The sequence below is a fragment of the Bos indicus x Bos taurus genome, chromosome 18 (assembly GCF_003369695.1).
Source record: "Bos indicus x Bos taurus breed Angus x Brahman F1 hybrid chromosome 18, Bos_hybrid_MaternalHap_v2.0, whole genome shotgun sequence".
Taxonomy (NCBI): Eukaryota; Metazoa; Chordata; class Mammalia; order Artiodactyla; family Bovidae; genus Bos; species Bos indicus x Bos taurus.
In genome coordinates this window covers 47,976,780-47,993,564 of record NC_040093.1, presented here as the reverse complement: position 1 = coordinate 47,993,564, position 16,785 = coordinate 47,976,780, and the positions used below count along the sequence as shown (strand labels likewise).

The 16,785-nt window shown below is 48.4% G+C and overlaps 1 long non-coding RNA gene across 2 annotated transcripts in view; it reads left to right on the top strand.

The window, feature by feature from the left end:
* LOC113875366 overlaps positions 1-14,266 on the top strand; it is a 78,812-nt gene extending 64,546 nt beyond the window's left edge. Inside the window, exons 1-5 of one of the 2 annotated variants that reach the window (XR_003506228.1) lie at positions 6,154-7,092; positions 7,459-7,597; positions 8,119-8,214; positions 9,030-9,142; positions 14,227-14,266. This is a non-coding gene — a long non-coding RNA (uncharacterized LOC113875366). Of the gene's footprint in view, positions 1-6,153; positions 7,093-7,458; positions 7,598-8,118; positions 8,215-9,029; positions 9,143-14,226 lie in introns of those variants that run through there. The other variant, XR_003506227.1, reaches the window with a different exon arrangement.
* Positions 14,267-16,785: the final 2,519 nt, after the last annotated feature.

Genomic DNA, 16,785 nt, shown 5'->3' with positions numbered 1-16,785 from the left:
GGCTCCTCTGTCCATGGAATTCTCCAGGCAGGAACACTGGTGTGGGTTGCCATGCCCTCCTCCAGCGGATCTTCCTAACTCAGGAACAGAACCCAGGTCTCCTGCGCTGCAGGCAGATTCTTTACCATCTGAGCCACCAGGGAAGTCCAAGAATACTGAAGTGGGTAGACTGTCCTCTCTCCAGGGGCTCTTCCTGACCCAGGAATTGAACCGGGGTCTCCTGCATTGCAGGTGGATTCTTTACCAGTGAGCCACCAAGAGAAGAGGGAGTACATGCAATCAAGCACATATTTTTCCAGAAAGTTTCTACTTGTCTTATGAAGCTTTTCCTAGGCATGAGGAGCAGTCTTCACCATGAAGGATTTTGGTACTTCTCTAGAATGTATTTCCCAAAGATATAAGAATTGGTCGCATAAAATCAGCTCCTGAAAATACCTATCTGAAGTCCCCCCTGTCCCACCCACCCACCCCAAGGAGCACGGAGTGCCTCATTTCTATCGTCCACCCTGAAGTCCTTTCAGGGTGGGGTGGGGGTTGAAAATCAGCAGCCGCAGCAGCACATGATTTAATCCAGGTGAAGGTTTGGTCAGGACGATGTCATTTTCCTGTGACTTAGCCTTAGGAGAACTGAAAGAAATGAGTATCTGCCTGCCCGTTGCTGGAGAAGGAGGGAGCTGGTCATTCTCCGGTCTCTTTGAATCCATCCTCCGCCGTGCTCCCAGCTTCATGCCCTTGGAGGCTGATGCCCACAGATTTCATCATCAGGCTCTGCCCTTGGCATCTGAGTGGGTTCAGCCTGTGGGAGGCACCAGGAAGAGACAGGAGGGAGCAGGAAGAGAAATGGGGCTTTTCTTCCTTCCACTCCATCCCTGCCAGGCCCCATGTACCCTGACTGCCATTTCCTACTGAAGGCCAAGGGCAGGAAGACACTGCCTTTGGTGGCCTCCTAAGGTACTGGTTCCACCTTTTGTACTTAGATCTACAGTCCAGTTTTAAGTGGCTTTTCCTCCTGCTTTTTATTTTGAAAGTTTTCAAATCTACTGAAAAGTTTAGAATAACTTAATAAACACTCGTGCCCTTCAGCTAGATTCCCCAGTGGTTAATGTTATATCACATTTTCCTTATGTCTTTCAATATATGGATATAGATATAAATAGATGGAGATGTACATATAGACAGATAATGCATTGGGCTGTGCAATTTTGGATTCTGCTGAACAATTTGAATGTTCTAGACATCTTAACATTTCACTCCTAAACACTTTGGTATGTGTCTCCTAAGGATAAAGACATTAACACACCCCTTAGATGTTAGCTAACACGTTAGTTAATGAATTAACTAACATTAATTCCATAATATCTTCCAGTTATTTATCTTTTCCTTAAAAAAATACTTTTTTGATAATCCTTTCATTTAATAGTGCTTTGCAGCTGATAAAGCACTTCCACTAACATTATTTCATTTCATACCCACAGTCACCGTCTGAAGCAACTGTTATCATCCCCATCTTAGAGGCAAAAATAAATAAATAAGAATCAGAGAGGCTAATGACCAAAGGTCACACAGCATGAGTGGGATTCATGTGTAGCCTTCCAACTCCAAATTCCACACACTTGCCATGACATTATACCTCATTTTGGACAGAGTTTAGAAAAAGTCAGTTTTTCTAGAATTTATGCCCCAAAACATTTCCCTTATTCCCTCCCCTCAAAAAACCTTCTCATTCACTAAAAATAATGAGGATGCCTTTCTCCAGCTTCAAATAGTGATACTTTAAATATGCTGGTTATCCACCCTGGCCTCTGCTTGATATGGAAAAAACGTTAGGCAACACGTTTGAACACTGCATTTAATTTAAGCTAGCATGATTGATTACATAGTATTTCTTAACTGCATTATGCTTGATTCACCCCTTCCTTCCCTGGGCACGGGGTGAAAGAAAGCTTCTCTCCTGGATGAGGAGAGCCTGGTTTACACTGCTCAAGAAGCAGGGCAGGGCACGTGTCCTTGACACCCAGCCAAGACAGAATCTCAGGCTCCCTGCTACCAGATCGCTTCCTGAGGACCTCTCCAGTCAGGCCTTTTCTCTCCTTTGTGATTGTCACTGCACTGCACTGCTCTAAGCCACCTCACCTCCAGCTGGGAGACTGCAGCAGCCCCTCACCTCGTCTACCCTCCATCTCCTTTCCCCTCCCCTCCCCTCCGCTCCCAGGCTCACCAGTGATGTCTGCTACCCTGAGAATAAAGCATAAAGCCTCTGCTGTCCCGCCTCCTGGCTTGGGCTCCCACTGATCTCGCTGCCTTGTCTCCTACCACGCACCACTCCCCACCCCTAGTTCATGCCAGGCCAGCCTTGTTTTCCTCAAACAAGCCTGCCCAAGGTCTGTCTACCTGCTTTTTTCTCTCTGCCTGCAACGCGTCCCCATTTCCACCTCCAGCTGCCCAGTTGTGCATCCCTCAAACCTCACCCTTCAACCTTAGTTTAAAGACCCAGCTCTAAGCCCCACAGCCAGATCCACACCCAGATGCCTGCATCACATCCTCTGCTTTTCCTGCATGTATCCTGCCATCTTCAGGTAATAAGTGTCCAACAAATTGGTCAATGATCGGATCCTCCCAATTTCTCTCGAGAAAGTAGTGAGGTCCATGGGACAAATTGAGAGAGTAGCATTTACATATATTCACTACCATGTGTAAAATAGATAGCTAGTGGGAAGTCATTGTATAACACAGGGAGATCAGATCAATGCTCTTTGACAACAGAGAGGAGTGGGTTGGGGGCTGATAGGAAGAAGGCTCAAGAGGGAGCGTGTATGTATATATATATATATATGTGTGTGTGTGTGTGTGTGTGTGTGTGTGTATATATATATATAAATTTATTTGTAGCTGATTACTGTTTTTGTATGGCAGAAGCCAACACAACATTGTAAAGCAGTTATCTTCCAATTAAAAGTATAAGAAAGAGGGGCTTCCCTGGTGGTCCAGTGGGTAAGAATCTGCCTTGCAGTGCAAGAGACAGCGGTTCAGTCCTTGGTCTGGGAAGATCACCCATGCCACAACTGCTGAGCCTGAGCTCTAGAGTCCGGGAGCCACAACTCCTCAAGCCCGTGTGCCTAGAGCCTGTGCTCTGCAACAAGAGACACCACCGCAACGAGAAGCTCGTGCACCGCAACTAGAGAGCAACCCCCACTAGAGACAGCACAACAATGAAGACCCAGAACAACCAGAGATTAAAAAATTAATAAATCTTTGGAAAAACAGTGGTGAGACCCAGGGAGCAGAGGTAATACCTAAAGTCGGTGTCAGAGCCCAGGTGAGCCCCAGCCTTTCTCACCCAAAGCCAGGGCCCTCGCTGCCTGGGATGGAGTCCCTCCTGCTGTATCCCAGCTCCTTCTGGGAGCGGTCCATTTGCCCTGCCATCATCACATGGCATGCCCCACTGGAGGGGGATGGGAAACCTCCTCACTATCTCTTCGCATCTGCTCTTCAAATCACAGATGTTCATTCATGCACTCGTTCAGTCCCTTTATTATTCCCATTCACTTATTCACCAGATATTTATTGAGCATAATTATATGTGTGATACTGGGCTATTCATAGGGATACAGGGGTAAGCAAAACAGACTGCTGCCCTTGGGGAGTCACCATGTAGACAGACCAAACTGCATGAACAGACAGTGGGTGTTAAGTGGTGGCCAGAGGGAGGTGCAGGAAGGAATCTAGAAGGCAGAGCAACAGAGGAACAGCGGTTCCCACCCAGCATCAACCCTCCTTCTCTCCTAACAGAACTCTGGCCATTGCGTTCAGCAGTCCACCCCCTCGAACATCCCCTAAGCCTCTGGAGAAACCACCTCAACCCCCAGGCCCCAGGGTGGACCTGACTGGCCCAAGGGTAATTCTACCCCCTTGCCAGGGACAGGCTCAGGAAGCAGCATGTGACCTACATCAGGCCAATGAGACAAAGATCATCCTGCTAGGGTAGACAGGGACCTAGGAAAGTGTCCCAGCTTTAAAGAGAAAGGCCCAAGAAGAGATGCTGGCTCCAAGTGCCACAGCCTCCTGTTCCCAGCCCGAGGGTGAAGCCAGCCCCGTGCCTGGCTGAGCAGAGAGGTGGAAGAACCAGGTGCATGGTGCTAATGAATTGTGAGGGTCCTGGAGCCCTCTGATTTCCTGTCCACGTGAGATTTCCTTTTTTTTTTTTAATAGTCCATCTAAAGTACCAAAACTGACACAGAGATATGGGCCGTATCTATCAGTACTCCCTCATTGTCCTGTCCCTAAGTGCTATCACAGTGCCTGGAGCACAGGAAAGACTCCATAAACAGACACAGGGAATGGGTGGCATGTGCAGAGTCAGACTTGGAGCAGACAAGGCTTCCCATGCAAGTGCCAAGTATGAAGTGCTCCTGGGGGTCCCCTGTGGGGGAAGCAGAAGTAGGCAAGAAAGTGGGGAGGGGAAGAACAGGAGCAGGATCAAAGCCGGGGGCAGTTTCCAGCTGATACCTCAGGAGCTTGACCCAGGGAGCTGGGCTTTCCTACGCCCACTCCTCAGTCTCTGCCTGGGGACCACTCCAGGGGGACAGAAAACTCAGTGCCTTCAGCTCTCAACTCTCACAGTTAAAGTGGTTCCAGAAGCACAAGAGTGGCACCTGCTGACCACTGGAGGCAAGCGTACAGCGAAGCTAGCCGAAGGGTATGCAGAAGTGATGAAAGGGATTGAAGAGGGTCTGGATATGGTCCAGCAATGGGGGCCACAGGGTAGATAAATGAACAGGCCTAGAGCATGTCCACGACTGAGCCTCAAACAGCAAAACTGAGGCAGCTTTCTGGTCTACAAATGCTCCCACCATATCCCTCCTCTAGCCAGAGGGGTCTTTTCCTGCTGCCCACACAAGGATGGCTAACAGAAGCCCCCAACTCTTATTAAGATTCTCTTTGCAAAACATCAAAAGCCAGATCATAATTTGATGATGAAATATTGATTATGCATCTGTATTTGTATGCAGAGGTCTACAGTGTGTAGATAGAACACCCACACTGTAATATCTTCTATTTAAGTCAATATGAAGATGGATGTTCCCCCCAGGCTGGTTTTGATAAAATACTTGTGTCGATACAAAAAGACATTAATGCCAATGCAAATCAATACCCGCTTATTGGTTTGGGTCGCTTCTTCTTCACACAGCAGCCGCCCCCAAGAGGGGCTCCAAACACCAGCAGCTCCCAGCCCTGTTTGCATATTTCTTCATTTACACCATGTGAGTGGGAAATGTCAGGGGAATGTGGAATGGCAGGGGGCTGCCCATGCCTGCTCCTGAATTGAACCGGGAAGGAAATGAAAATAAAAGCAAACACAACCTGTAAACAAATCTGGGAGATGCTTTATTACTGTCATTAGCAATGTGCTTATCCTGTCTCCCTTTCAAAAAGAGTAATATCAAAACAGCAGAGCAGCCAAGAATCATCTCATCCTTGCCAGGTTCTCAGCATACAAAAGGAACTAGGTCTCATCTTAACTGTGGACACTTGCTGTGTCTGCCCGCCCAGCACTTGTTGTCACCTGAAACTCCATGTATTTACTACTTTCTAAAAATCTCACTTATTCTCTGCCTTCGCCAACCATAAAGTGAGGTTCCCAAAGGGCTGAGTTTTTAATTTGCTTTATTTCCAATGTGTAGATGTTGAATTGATTTCTTTCTGCTTCATTCATTCACCCAACAAATTGAGCAACTGCTATATGACATGACTCTACTAGGTCCTTGGTGAAAAAAATATTGTCCCTGATGAAAAAATTTTGGTGAATGAAACAGACATTCCAGTGGGCTAGAGGACAATGAGATAGTAACTACCATGTGGAGTAAGTGAGAAGGCACTCATTGCTATGGAGCAGGCAGAGGATGAGCAAGGTAAGGACTGCGAATGCTAGGGAGAGGCAGTCCAGTTTTAAATTGGGTGGTCAGGTGCAGCCTCAGAAGGTAAATCTGAGCAAAGCTTTGTGGGAGGTAAAGCTTCCCTGGTAGCTGAGATGGTAAAGAATCTGCCTGCAATGCAGGAGACCCAGATTCGATCCCTGGGTCAGAAAGATCTCCTGGAGAATGGAATGGCTAACCACTCCAGTACTCTTGCCTAGAGAATTCCTAGGCAATCCTGGACAGAGGAGCCTGGCAGGCTACAGTCCATGGGGTCACACGGAGTCGGACACAACTGAGCAACTGCCACTTTGTGGGAGGTAAAGGAATGTTATACACAGCTGTGAAGCAGAGAAGGAAGGGATTTCTGGGCACTTGGAATAGTGCAAATATCCTAAGGCAAGAGTATGCCTGGCTGATTTAAGGAACATGAAAAGGGGTGGCAGAAATGGATTGAGCAACATTTGGACAGCTGGACTAGATGGAGGATGTTAAGGCTTCTAGGGGCCACCTTTCCCCTAACAGCTGCCACATGGGGAGACCCCATGAAAAGAATCATACAGAGTCCCCTGGATCCAGCCATGCCTGAAGCAACCCCTACTCAACATCTTTTCTGTGCCTGAACCAATATATTCCTTTTAAAAGTCACTTGTAACTGAAAGAGTCCTGACAAAACATTCTGAAACCAAGTGCCTAGGACGCTTGAGTTGCTGTGCCAACAGTGGGTCTCAAAGATACCGGTGGGCTGGCTCAGGGGCAGTGGGAAATCCCACCTAGGGGAGTGAGGCCTGGGAGCCGTCTGTGCAGGGGAGGCCTGGACTCCTGACAAGTGAGAAGGAATCTTTCAAATTGGCAATTTTCAAGTGTCAGAAGGATGCGGTGCCGCTCCTCTGACACTCTGCACGTTAGGAAGATTCTCCCCATTTCCATCAACAGGTCTAGTGTGCGAGATGCAGCCTTTGCACCCCCATGACCCGGAACCCACAACTGAGAATGAGAACGCCAGGTGTTGGTTTGTCCAGCAAGGTACATTCAAAGGACCAGACAGGCCCTTCTTCCTCAATTACCAAAGTGGACGCAGTACTTTCAAAGGATTCTATTCAGTTCAGCAGGCGCTTTGAACAGCTTCAAGATGCTGGGGAGTCAGAGAAACACACAGCTTGGTCTGTCCCCTTAGAAGGTAATCTAGTGGGTGAGGGGCCCTTTAATTTACTTCATTCACATGTAGTGGCTTATTCGCTAAGTTGTGTCTGACTCTTTGCAATCCCATGGGCTGTAACCTGCCAGGCTCCTCTGTCCATAGGGTTTTCCAGGCAAAAATAGTGAAGTGGGTTGTCATTTCCTTCTCCAGGGGATCTTCCCAATCCAGGGATCGAACACAGGTCTCTTGCACTGCAGGCAGATTCTTTACCAACTGAGCTACCAGGGATATTCCATGCTAAAGGCAAAACAGGGGTGCTGGGGTAGAAACTCCCCAAACAGGGGAAGGACAGACATCTGCAGATGATACTGGTGTGTGATCACCCTACCGTTATTCATTCATCAGAAGTGAAGTGCTTCCTGTGAACCCAGCACTCTTGGGCATTAAGAATACAGCAAAACAAGATGAGCAAGATCCCCGCCCAAGTGGAGGATGAAGACAACAAAGTGAAACTAACTTTTTAAAGAAAGGCTTTCTGAAACTGGTAAGTGCAGCAAGAAGAATGTACCAGGAAAATATATTCCAATAGAGAGACACTGGGCAGTGTGGACAAGAGGGAGAAGGCTGAGCTGAGCTGAGCTGAGCCCACATGCTGGGAAGGAGCCAGTCTGCCAGGGTGCAGGGCAAGTGCTGTAGGCAGAAGGAATGGTGGGTGCAAAGGCCGGAGCAGAAGCAGGCTTGGCACACCTGAGGACCAGAGGCCAGGTTGTGTGACCCGAGCTTAGCTGGCGATGAGGAGAGATGGGAGATGAGGTCAGGGTGAATGGGGGCTGATCATGAGGAGTTCGAGTTTTATTCTAAGTGCCAGCACCCTTATTGCAGGGTGATATTGGCATATTCCCACTCAGATAGATAAATTAACATTCTCACCTTGGCAGGTCATTTGGGTAGGAACAAGAAATGTACCCAGCAGTGCAGAAAGAAGAGGAGGGTTCTATAATTTCTCAAGATACAGACAATAGTCCTTGGTGTTGTTGTTGGGTTTGGTTTTGTTTTTGTTTTTAGGAGAAGAAAGCCTGCAAATAAACAGAACCCAAGACTGAAATTAAGGGGCCACAATAGAGGAGAGAAACACACAACGCCCATCATAAAATGAACCAGGTAGGAGCAGTTCATCCCCGGCAGAGGCCATGGGAGGGAGAGGGTGGCCTGGAAGGACATGGGGACGCTGAGCGCTGGAGGTAGGAGAGTCGTGCCTGGTCTGGGAGGCAACAGCCCCGGTTGGGGGCAGAGTGAACTGGCCAGGAAGATCGGGGCAATGGCTGGGATTGAGAGCAAGAGAGGAGACCAGGCTGCTGGCAGCAGATTTAAAAGTTAAATGGCTGCTGTGGGTCTTGTGTAGCCCTCTGGGCTTCTCTCCTTCTTGTGGAGCTTTAGTCCTGGACCCAGGGGAAGTCTCACCAGGCTTCTGCTCAGCATGTGGGCTGTGGCAGTGGCAGGCGGCAGGAAGGGTGAGGTCCCAGGCTCACAGAAGATCACACATCTAGTCCTCACCAACAGCTGCTGTGTTCTCGGCAGTTGGAAAAACATAAAAGACGTTCATTTTTCTGTAGCAACTACAGTGATGAGCAGAGAGAAGTGACTGGAAAGGTCAGACCGGGCCTCCACCTACTCAGCTCATAAACCAGGGGAGCAACCGAGCCCTGAGACCTTGGGAGGAGAGCAGATGCTCTGCTGTTCTGAGACTGCAGAGCCAGAGGCAAGATCAGACCACCCTGGGGGATGACTCCTCCTGCACCGGGTCCCTGGCCCCCTGGCTGAGCTTTCTGAACAGGGCAGGCTAAGAGGAGCTGTGGCTCTAGAGTTCAAGGGCCAGGTGCCTTAGAAAGGCAGGATAGGGTTGTGGTCAAGAGAATGGGCTTTGATGTCAGAATGACATCAGTTCAAATACAGAATGGCTGTCATCCTAACTTGAGGTGGCACCATTGAGGCTGAAACCCACTGATACTACAAAAGGAGGCCAGCCACATGAAGAAGGAGCCAATGTTTCCCCATACTAAGAGAAGCTTCACTGAAGCCCACCAAGCAGGTAAGAACTGCAGCAACTTGAGTATCTCAGGGGGTTCCCTGTTAGCAGGTCAAGTGGAGGGCAGAACCCAAAGGTAAAGCATTGGTGGGTTGCTTCCAGCACGACCTGGGACAGAAGGGGTCTCCATTCCTGAAAGGGCCTGAACAAAACCTCCCAGAAGTTATATCCCAACAGCCATCATAGTTTGAAGACAATGCCATTAAAATTACAGATTCCCTAACTCTAGTTTTATACCCACCAAACATCCTTCTTATTTAAAATCAGCTTCCTATGTTGTGTGCAAGAGAGTGTTGACAGAAAGGGAGGCAACTGTTTTCCTTGGCAAGCATGTTTTCATTAATAAACCAGTTTTCCAATCTTTCTGTGTGTGTGTGTGTGTGTGTGTGTGTGTCACTTGCTACATCCTTTGTGAAGGAAGTAGTATGGATTGTACATTCCATATCCCAGATGTGCATTAAACTAAATGCCAGGGGATGTCCCTACAGTTCCGATCCCCAAGGTACATGCTGCTTCTCCACAACAGCTTCCTATCCTTCCTCTTCTCCCAGGCCATTCTGCTCCCTGCTCCAGGTATATCAGAGCTCAACAGAATCAGGTCAGGGCTTGAAGGATCCTGAGAGCCCACTGAAAGCAATGACTCCTGCACTGAGGTTCACAGAAGTAGCATTGGGTTCCATGAATTCCTGGCAAAAATTCAGAAAACCTAAGGGAATCCACACATTAGCCGATAATGAGGCCACACAGACTAACTAAAGCATCAGCCACCTCATTAAACGGGGAAGCTTAATACTGTTTTTATTGCACAATCACTTCTAAATGTCTTTTATTAATAAAATTGGGGAAATGAATTAGTTATTCCTTAATAGGCACAGTGTGTTTAGTTGACAAAATCTTTACAAAGAAGAGGATCCATGAGTGGTGAGAATACTAAAAGGTGTCCTTTTGCAATGTGGTTGGAAAAAACCAAGTTGCCACCAACCACCCCCCGCCACCCCACTTTACAAATGAAGAAACTACAGGAACAACAACAAAAAAACTTTCCCTCAAATTTCTATTTCCATTAAATGTTAGAAAATTCTGTAACTCTTTGTAGCCTATAGCAGCTAGAATCATGAGAGATAGTCTCTTTAGAATCTGGTCACTTTTCTCCTCTTAATCCACTCAAACTCAGTGAATGATAGAGCTGACCCTTGAAGTCGGGATTCACCTAAGTGTGAACTGTCCTCAGCTCACCTGCTGTTCTTGGTGAGAGGGGAGGGAGGAGATGAGATGGTTCAATAATTTTTAAGTGGGGAGGGAAGGGATATAAAATGACACCCCTACTGCACCAGTGGTTTCTCCACGTTATTTAATCTTCACAACACTCTCATGAGGAAAGTATAGTTTTCCATTTTACAGATAAGGAAATTAACATTTGGAGAGGTTAAAAGACTTTCCAAGGGAACAAATGTTTAGAAGTAAACCCCAGTTCTCAGGTTTAAGTCCAGGGTGATTCGGTGGCAAGGCTCTTTAAACCCCACTGGATTCAACACCAGGGACAGAGGCAGAGCCCCTAGAGTCTTCCCCGGGAAAGGACTGGGGACAGAGAGGGTGAGAAGATGGATGCTGAGTCCCATGGACGAGCTCTAACTACAGACGTGTGTGAACTATAAGAAGGGGGCCAGGGCCAAGGAAAGAGTCATCATCATAATCTCTTCACATCTGCATCAAACTGCTCTTCTTAGAACCATTTTCTGTTCTCCTGCCAACCACTTAAGCTAGGAAAAGCATTGTCACCTGTAAGATGGCAAAACCAATACAATATTGTAAAGTAATTAGCCTCCAATTAAAATAAATAAATTTATATTTAAGAAAATTAAAAAGATGCCATTCCCAGACTGTCACCCAGAGATTTTATAAAACACAGATGGATCCACGCATGGAAAAAAAATCCAATTGTTAAATAACGGTAACAGATCAACCCCAAATTCCCAGTGACTTAACACAACCTAGCTTGTGTACAGCCCCAAACAGGAATTCCTGATAGCCATGAAGCTCACTTCCCAGAGCGATTCTGGTACCCAGGGTCCTTCCTCCTCATGGCTCTGCCACCTTACAACACAGCTTCTAAAGTTCCCACGTTTATCTGCATCAAGCCAAAAGGAAAAACCATGAAGAATACCTAGGGAGATTTTCATAAGCTGAGTCTGGAAGTGGTACACATCACTTCTGCTCACATTCTATTCATCAGAACCAAGCTCATGGCCTCACCAATCTACAAGAGGTTATAGGGGGTGTGGTCCAGCTGTGAGTACAGGAAGATGAGGAGATGAGTCTTGATTAACACAGAGCAGTTTCTCGTTTCTGTGCTAAGTTGAGAAGCTGTCCAAATCACATGATTCTTAATGCTATTTGAGGGCTTGAGAATGGGAATAAACCAAGAACCAACCATGTAAAACATCTTGACTCCAGGGCTTGTGCTGGATAAATTCCACATGTGAATAATCTTGGAATCCCCTGCTGGGCATCTTGTACCCTCAATGGTATAAAGGCAGGAGAAATGATCACAACTAGAGCTTTTAGATCAGACCAGTCAGCCCTAAAGGAAATCAGTCCTGAATATTCACTGGAAGAACTGATGCTGAAGCTGAAGCTCCAGTACTTTGGCCACCTGATGCGAAGAAGTGACTCTTTGGAAAAGACCCTGATATTGGGAAAGATTGAAGGCAGGAGGAGAAGGGGACGACAGAGGATGAGATGGTTGGATGGTATCATCGACTTGATGGACATGAGTTTGAGCAAGCTCCAGGACTTGGTGATTGGCAGGGAAGCTTGGTGTGCTGCAGTCCATGGGGTCACCAAGAGTCGGACGTGACTAAGCAACTGAACTGAACTGAGAGCTGTTAGATCATTAGATTACCTAGGAAGATATGTATATCTACATATAGATAGATAGATAATCAATCTATACTTCTGGAGATTCTAATTCAACTACCTGATGTGGACCTGGGAATGTGTTTTTAACCACAGAGGGTGTGTCAGGACTCTTTCTGTTACCAGTGTCAGGAATCCAACACACATGCTCTTAAGCAAGAAAGGAAATGCGTTGGTCCATGTAACCTTGCAGGGGTAGGACTACTCTGAGTCATAACTGGATGTAGTCTCAAACAGCCTCACTGGGACACCCCAGCCCTCTGTCTCTCAACTGATCTTCTCAGTAGAAGATTCATTTTCAGGCAATCTCCCCTCATGGGTCAAGATGGCCACCAGCAGCTCTGAGCATACTGTTTTTTTTATCTACATCTCCAAGAGAACTGCTCTTTCTCAGGAAAAGTTCTATCGTTTATCCCTTTGGCACTAATTGTTCTGGCTTGGGTCCCATGTCTGTCCCTAAACAAGTCATGTGACCTGAAAGATGGTAATCCTCTGACTGTCCAGCATGAGCATGGGTCATGAGCCTGGGTCATGAGCCCGACCTGACCAATCCATACCACACACAGGGTGGTTTCCCAAGGACAACCAGGGTTCTATACCCAGAAGGGACACGGGGGATGGGTGCTGGGCAAGCAGCAGCAACAGAGACTCTCCTGACTAGGCTAGGGGGGCTCTAAGAGATGTCAGAGCCCTGAGCTTCAGGCTCCCCACAGGTCTTTGGGAAGGTCCTCAGAACTAGAGAGGGGTCTCTGCTCACCAAGCTGCCTGGTGCATTCTGCACCCACCCCAGATCCTGTTGAGGTCTCTATACATTGAACACATGGACCTGGGACCACCCTCTAGCCTTCCTTTTTCAGAAGGACAGGGGTATGCTTGGCCCTTTCACCCAGACACTCTCAGCAGCCCTGCCTCAAAAGGCCTGGCCCTCTTCCCAGGACCAAGTGTTTGGATGCCAATGGCACCAAGGACTTTAGTTGGTGATAACTTAAAACAGGTTCATGACCTGAGGCCTCTGGGCAACAGAGAACCCATGAACCCCTAAAACTGAAATTAACACTCAAGTGTATGTACATGATATACATGTATGCATCTCTCCACCTGGGGAAGAAAAAATTGAGAATTTCCATCAGGTTACCCAGAGAGACTAATCCTAAAAAGACTGAGAACCACCATTCTCAACTGTGGCTTCTCTGAGCGTCTGCTTCAGGTATTTAATGGTGAAGTCTCATGTCCCATAATACACTTGTTGGAGATGCAGGGAGCTTCTCCAAGCTGTTGGCATGGGCCAACTTGAAACACTCTTTGATCAGTGTTTCCCAAAACAGGTTCCTTGGAAGATAGATTATTGTGATCTTGTGTCTAGTGAGAGAAACACAAACATTTCATATTCAAATCAGTTGGGGAAATGCTAGGTTAAATGAGACTAAACAGGCTTCTTTTCTGCAGGACTTCTCAAGAGACTAAAATTCCAATGTTTTGTGACTCCTCAGAAGCCGTTATGGTAGGCAGTGTTTCCCAAACTTATATAACACAAGCACGATCTTGAATGAGGATTTTTTTTTTTTTTTTTTTTTTGCAGCATCCTGTAAAAACATGCCCCTAAACATGAACTCAGGGGTTATCCATTTGGGGACCTCCCTGGTCCCCAGGGATGTGTGTTTGTGGTGTGACTTTGAGTTTCTGCTGCTATGAAGAGAACTGGCAGCAAGCATCCAAAAGCTTCAAAGAGAGGGTGGTATTTAGAAGAAGTCATTCTCTGTTCTTTTCCTGAGTCAGAACAAAAAAGATGCCAGCATGTTTGAGAGATCCCTGGCATCTCTGGATGCCTGTGAGCCATGTAGTGTCAAGAAGAGCAAGGGACGGGAGTCAGCACGCCTGGGGAGGGCTCCTGGCTATCACTAACTGGCTGAGCAATTCAGGCATGGATTTAACCCCGCTGAGCTCAGTCTGTGATCTGTAAAGGTGTTTGATGTGAGGATCGGATGAGCTCGTGTAGGGAATGCATAGTGTTTGGCACTCAGGAATGCTCACCCATAGGTAACCGAGGTGGAAGTCTGTTTGAAACCTGCAGGGCTTCCTTTGACTGTCCTCCCACAGCTGCAGGAAATGTCCCAATGATCTTTACCTACCTTCTCCTCTTGCCTTAACCTTCTCCCCCTTGCTCTTAACAGCTCCCCATTTTCTCCCATTCAGGCTCCTTGGCTGCTGCCCATGCGTGCATGCTAAGTTGCTTCAGTCATGTCCAGCTCTTTGTGACTCTATGGACTGTAGCCCACCAGGGTCCTCTGTCCAGGGGATTCTCCAAGCAAGAATACTGGAGTGGGTTGCCATGCCCTCCTCCAGGGGATCTTCCCGACCCATGGCAGGCGGGTTCTACCTCTAAACCCTGCTGTCCCTTTTCCCTGCCCTCTTGTGGCAGTTGAGGGGGTAGCAATGGGACCATGACCTCTGAGACTGGCTCCCTCCCACCTCCCCCAGCAACTCCACTGGCACAGTCCTGGGCCAACACACCGCATGGAAATGGATGCAGAGTCCCCCGCCATTGGCTGACACTCAGGCTGCACTTAAGGTCACCCTTCGTGATGTGTCACGGAGAGCGAACAAATCCGCACCGTGTCTGTTCTATCGGAGCTTGTTTCTATCTGCATCTGTCATCGCTGATTGCATTTGAATGGGTTTAGTCTCTATTTTAAATAAAAGATTTATGCCTTAGCTGTCAGAGCCGGCCTTTATTTGAAAATTTAATCTTGTTTCTAGGAGTCTAGATTAACTTATTAGATTTAGGCGTCCCTCGTGTGTCTCTGAGCGAAAAGGAGAAGATTCTCCTTTGCACACAGCCCTCCACATGCCACGCAGTGGAAGCCAAGAGCTGGGTTGGCTTCACCATCCAGCGAACGAGGCAGGACGGGGGCCTCTGTCTGGACAGCTTTATTTGATATCCTTATGTCCAGGGAGTGTTCTTCTGGGTTCATAAGTCTCTGGACCAGCTCCACAAACATTAACTAGGAAGCCTGTGTTCCCTGCAAGCGTCCTCCACCAAACTTGCCCTTTCTCCAGAGTTTTCTGGAAGCCCCGGCAGAGATCCCCAGTGGGAGACCGACAAGTCCACCTTAGCCGTGCCAAGGAGTTCCAAGTTTCCTTCACATCTGTGTTGTATCTCCTGCCCTCTCAGAGCGCTCACCCGACTGACTAGACCCCAGGGTCAGAAGACCTGGGTGTGACCTTGGGCAGTCACCCAACTTGCCTGACCTCATCTGAAAGGTGGAGGTAATGTTAATGCCCATCTCATAGGGCTGCTTTGTCACTGATTGGGAAAATAGTGGGCAAGCGGGGAGAACCCTTAAGAGTTGCTTTCTCTGAGCTTGTAGCTACTTCGGTAGGTATGGGGTGGGACACACATCTACCTCCTTTGCAAGCGAAAATGTGGCTGCTCCGAAGGAGAGAAGTGTCTGCTTGGGGTCACAGCAAAGTTAGGGGTAAAGCTGGGCCAGAACCAGGAGTTCTGATCCCACCCAGTGCCGTGGGCTCTTCCCTCCTCCCCACCCCCACCCCACCCCCATCTCTGTCTTTCTCTCTCCCCCTCCCCTTCTTTCCTTCTCTCCTTGTCTCTCTCTGCAATGGATGGAATTGTGCCCCCTAGAATTCCTAGGCTAAAACCCTAAGCCCCAGTGTGACTATTTGCAGAGAGGGTCTCTAGGAAGTAATTAGGTTAAATGAGGTCATAAGGGTGGGGCCCTAATCTCGTAGGACTGGTTGCCTTACAGGAAAAGCCACCTCTCTCTCTGCCCCGCCTCACACCACCGCGTGCATACACTAAGGAAGGCCTTGTGAGCACACAGTCAGATGGCAGCAGCCTGCAAACCAAGATAAGAGGCGTCAGAAGGAAACCTACCTTGCTGGCACCTTGACCTTGGACTTGCCAGCCTCCAGCACTGTGGAAAATTTCTTTGTCAAGCCACCCAGTGTTTCGTTATGGCAGCCGAAAGAGACTAACATACTCTCTCTGCCTCTACAGACGTCTCTCTGTTTTTCTGTGTCTGTCTCTGTCTCTCTGCTCGCTCCCTCCCCGCAGTCCCTGACTTTCCCACAGCACTTTCGCCCTCTGCTGGTCAGTCTCGGCTTAGCAGGCAAGGTCCGGGCCTCAGAGAGGGTCTGTCTCATCCAGGGCAGCGTCTTCCCACCCTCCCCACAACACACACACGGCACACACTCCCCAGGATGAGAGTCGGCTGGCATCTCACCACCCCTTCGTTTGCCCGCCCTCACACCCAGTAACCCAACACACCGTAATCCCTGATACACGAGCAAACACTGTTTGTTCTAAGCTCCTGAGTCAGGGCCACAACTGACCCATCTCTTTACCAACCCTCATGCCCACCTACTCACTCACTGCCCGGCACACAGCAGGTGCTCTCTAAATGTTCCTTGAATGACTAAGGGAAGACACTCACTTACGGGGATTTCATGAGTTCTTGTATTTGGGGAGGCGGGGAGGCTCTGACTGAGGAAGGGAGCGTCTCTTCCTCCCGGTGGGGCCCCCCGTGTGCACACTGCACATGATGTCTGGGTGGTGCCCATGCTCACTCCCTGCACACAGTGCCAAGCAGTGCCCGCCCGGGCTGCAGGTGACGGATGGGGAGCCCCGACTCCTGCCTCGTTAAGTGGCCTCCCACCCAGCTCCACCAGCCAACTTGGAGCAGGGGACATGCATCTCTTGGTTTGTCACTCGG